Source organism: Arachis ipaensis, chromosome B10 (genome assembly GCF_059453495.1).
Source record: "Arachis ipaensis isolate K30076 ecotype BB chromosome B10, ASM5945349v1, whole genome shotgun sequence".
Classification (NCBI taxonomy): Eukaryota; Viridiplantae; Streptophyta; class Magnoliopsida; order Fabales; family Fabaceae; genus Arachis; species Arachis ipaensis.
Window position 1 is genome coordinate 65,300,205 of NC_142435.1, and position 4,519 is coordinate 65,304,723.

Below are 4,519 nucleotides of genomic sequence, written 5' to 3' on the forward strand. Positions count from 1 at the left end.
GACAGAGATTTTAGTACCAATCTCTGAACCAACAAACACAATACTGAGTCTTAGTCTCTCAGTCTCTGTCTCAGTATCTCAAAACAAACGCTATCTTAGTGATTTATTTCACATCTTTGGTTCATTTTTGAGACTATCTTTGTATCACTTTTGATCTCTTGATCACGTTTAGGGGGCTGGCCATTCGTCCATGCCTGGACCATTATCGCTTATGTATTTTAAATGGTGGAGTTTCTACACCCCATAGATTAAGGTGTGGAGCTTTGCTGTTCCTCATGAATTAATGCGAAGTACTATTGTTTTTCTATTCAATTCAAGCTTATTCTTATTCCAAGATATTCACTCGCACTTCAACCTGATGAATGTGATGATCCGTGACACTCATCATCATTCTCACCTATGAACGCGTGCCTAACAACCACTTCCGTTCTATCTGCTATTGCTTGAGCGTGTATCTCTTAGCCTCTATTCCGAAAGATCGGAGTCTTCATGGTATAAGCTAGAATTATTGGTGGCCATTCCTGAGATCCAGAAAGTCTAAACCTTGTCTGTGGTATTCCGAGTAGGATCTGGGAAGGGATGACTGTGACGAGCTTCAAACTCGCGAGTGTTGGGCGTAGTGACAGACGCAAAAGGATCAATGGATCCTATTCCAACATGATCGAGAACCGACAGATGATTAGCCATGCGATGAGAGCGCATTTGGACCATTTTCACTGAGAGGACGGACAGTAGCCATTGACAACGGTGATCCCCAACATACAGCTTGCCATGGAAAGGAGTACGCATGATTGGATGAAAGCAATAAGAAAGCAGAGATTCAGAAGGAGCAAAGCATCTTCATACGCTTATCTGAAATCCCACCAATGAATTACATAAGTATTTCTATCTTATTTTCTGTTTTAATTATATTTTAATTATCAAAATCCCTTAACCATTTAAATCTGCCTGACTGAGATTTGCAAGATGACCATAGCTTTCTTCAAGCCGACAATCTCCGTGGGATCGACCCTTACTCACGTAAGGTTTATTACTTGGACGACCCAGTGCACTTGCTGGTTAGTTGTGCGGAGTTGTGAAAAAGAATTGAGATTATGAACATGCGTACCAAGTTTTTGGTGCCATTGTTAAAGATCACAATTTCGTGCACCAAGTTTTTGGCGCCGTTGACGGGGATTGTTTGAGTTTGGACAACTGACGGTTTATCTTGTTGCTCAGATTAGGTAATTTTAGTTTGTTTTTAATCTCTTTACTTCTTATTTTCGAAAAATACCAAAAAAATTTAATAAAATCATAAAAAACTAAAAATTTGATGTTTCTTGTTTGAGTCTAGTGTCAATTTCTAAGTTTGGTGTCCTGCATGTGTGTCTTTTCTTAAAAATTTTTCAAAAATAAGTTCTTGGTGTTCATCTTGACATTCAAAGTGTTCTTGGTGTTCATCTTGACATTCAAAGTGTTCTTGCATGCATCATGTGTTTTGATCTTGAATTTTCATGTTTTGAGCCATTTTTATGTTTTTCTCTCTCCTCATTAAAAATCAAAAATAAAAAAAATTATCTTTTCCTTATTTTGCTCATAATTTTTGAAAATTTGGATTGACTTAGTCAAAAATTTTAAAAAATTTAGTTACTTCTTATAAGTCAAGTCAAATTTTCAATTTAAAAATCCTGTCTTTTCAAATCTTTTTCAAAAATCAAATCTTTTTCATTTTTTCTTTCACATTTTCAAAATTTTCAAATTGATTTTCAAAATCTTTTTCTTATTTTTGTTTCATATTTTCGAATTCATTGCTAACATTTAATATTTTGATTCAAAAATTTTCAAGTTGTTACTTGCCTATTAAGAAAGGTTCAATCTTTGAATTTTAAAATCATATCTTTTAGTTTCTTGTTAGTCAAGTAATCAACATTAATTTCAAAAATCAAATCTTTTTAATTTCCTTTTCAAATCCTTTTCAAATTAAATTTCAATAATTTCAATCATATCTTTTTCAAAATCAATTTCAAATTCTTTTTTAACCTCTTATCTTTTCAAAATTGATTTTCAAATCTTTTTTCAATTAACTACCTGACTTTTTGTTTGATTTTAAATGTTTTCTATTTCAATCATATCTTTTTCAAAACCATCTAACTAATTTTCTCTCTCTAATTTTCGAAAACTCCTCCCCACTTTTTCAAAATTCCTTTTAATTAACTAATTGTTTTAAATTTTAATTTAATTTTATTTCTCTTTTTAATTTTCAAATTCTAACTAATAATTAAAATAAAAACAAAAATATTTTTCCTTTTATTTTAATTTAAATTCGAATTCTTCTCTCTCTCATCTCTTTCTATTTATTTATTTATTTACTAACACTTTTCTTCTTCTTAAAAAAAATTCGAACCCTCTCCCCCACTCTGTGGTCGAATTATTCTCTCCTCTTTTCTTCTACTCACATAAAGGAATCTCTATACTGCGACATAGAGGATTCCATACTTTCTTGTTCTTTTCTCTTTCATATGAGCAGGAACAAGGACAAAGGCATTCTTGTTGAAGTTGATCCTGAACCTGAAAGGACCTTGAAGAGGTAGACAATGGCAGCCGAAAATAACAACAATGCCAACATTGCAAGGAAGATACTTGGTGACTTCATTGCACCCTCTTCCAACTTCTATGAAAGAAGCATCTCAATTCCTGCCATTGGAGCAAACAACTTTGAGCTTAAGCCTCAATTAGTTTCTCTAACACAACAGAATTGCAAGTTTCATGGACTTCCATTGGAAGATCCTTATCAGTTCTTAGCTGAATTCTTGCAAATCTGTGACACTGTCAAGACCAATGGAGTTGATCCCGAGGTCTACAGGCTTATGCTTTTCCCTTTTGCTGTAAGAGACAGAGCTAGAACATAGTTGGATTCACAACCTAAGGAAAGCCTGAACTCTTGGAAAAAGTTGGTCAGTGCTTTCCTGGCCAAATTCTTTCCACCTCAAAAGATGAGCAAGCTTAGAGTGGAAATCCAAACCTTCAGACAAAAGGAAGGTGAATCCCTCTACGAAGCTTGGGAAAGATATAAGCAATTGATCAAAAGGTGTCCTACTGACATGCTTCCAAAATGGAGCATCATATGTATATTCTATGATGGTCTGTCTGAGTTGTCAAAAATGTCATTGGACCATTCTGTAGGAGGATCTCTTTATCTGAAAACCCCTGCAGAAGCTCAGGAACTCATTGAAATGGTTGCAAATAACCAGTTCATGTACACTTCTGAGAGGAATCCTATAAACAATGGGACGTATCAGAAGAAGGGAGTTCTTGAAATTGATACTTTGAATGCCATATTGGCTCAGAACAAAATATTGACTCAGCAAGTCAATATGATTTCTCAGAGTCTAAATGGATTGCAAGATGCATCCAACTGTACTAAAAAAACATCTTCTGAAGAAGACGTTTATGATCCTGAGAACCCTGCAATGGCAGAGGTGAATTACATGGGAGAACCCTGTGGAAACACCTATAATCCTTCATGGAGAAATCATCCAAATCTCTCATGGAAGGACCAACAGAAGCCTCAACAAGGCTTCAATAATAATAATGGTAGAAGAAACAGGTTTTGCAATAGCAAACCTTTTCCATCATCTTCTCAGCAACAGACAGAGAATTCTGAACAGAGCCATTCTGGCCTGGCAACCATAGTCTCTGATCTATCCAAGACCACACTAAGTTTCATGAATGAAACAAGGTCCTCCATTAAAAATTTGGAGGCACAGGTGGGTCAGCTGAGTAAGAAGATTACTAAAACTCCTCCCAGTACTCTCCCAAGTAATACAGAAGAAAATTCCAAGAGAGAGTGCAAGGCCATAACCATGACCAACATGGCAGAACCTGGAGAGAGTGAGGAGGACATGAGTCCTAGTGAGAAAAGCCTCACGGGACGTCTTCTGGACAGAAAGGAGTTTCCCTTTGAGGAACCAAAGGAATCTGAGGCTCATACAAAGACCATAGAGATTCCATTGAACTTCTGTCTGCCATTCATGAGCTCTGATGAATATTCTTCCTCTGAAGAGGATGAAGACATCACTGAAGAGCAAGTTAATAAATATCTAGGAGCAATCATGAAGCTGAATGCCAAGTTATTTGGTACTGAGACTTAGGAGGATGAACCCCCTCTTGTTCACCAATGAACTGAATGCATTAATGAGGCAGACATTACCTCAGAAGAAACCGGATCCCGAAAAATTCTTCATACCTTGTACCATAGACACCATGACCTTTGAGAAGGCTCTATGTGACCTGGGGTCAGGAATAAACCTCATGCCACTCTCTGTAATGGAGAAACTGGGAATCTTTGAGGTACAAGCTGCAAGAATCTCACTAGAGATGGAAGACAAATCAATGAAACAGGCTTATGGACTAGTAGAGGACGTGCTAGTGGAGGTTAAAGGCCTTTACATCCGTGCTGATTTCATAATCCTAGACACTGGGAAGGATGAGGATGAATCCATCATCCTTGGTAGACCCTTCCTAGCCACAGCAAAAGCTG

General features: G+C 36.5%; 1 non-coding gene across 1 annotated transcript; it reads right to left on the reverse strand.

The window, feature by feature from the left end:
* Window positions 1–2,978: 2,978 nt before the first annotated feature.
* Window positions 2,979–3,086, reverse strand: LOC148580331 (small nucleolar RNA R71). Its single transcript, XR_015899049.1, has one exon. It is a non-coding gene; the product is annotated as a small nucleolar RNA R71 (small nucleolar RNA).
* Window positions 3,087–4,519: the final 1,433 nt, after the last annotated feature.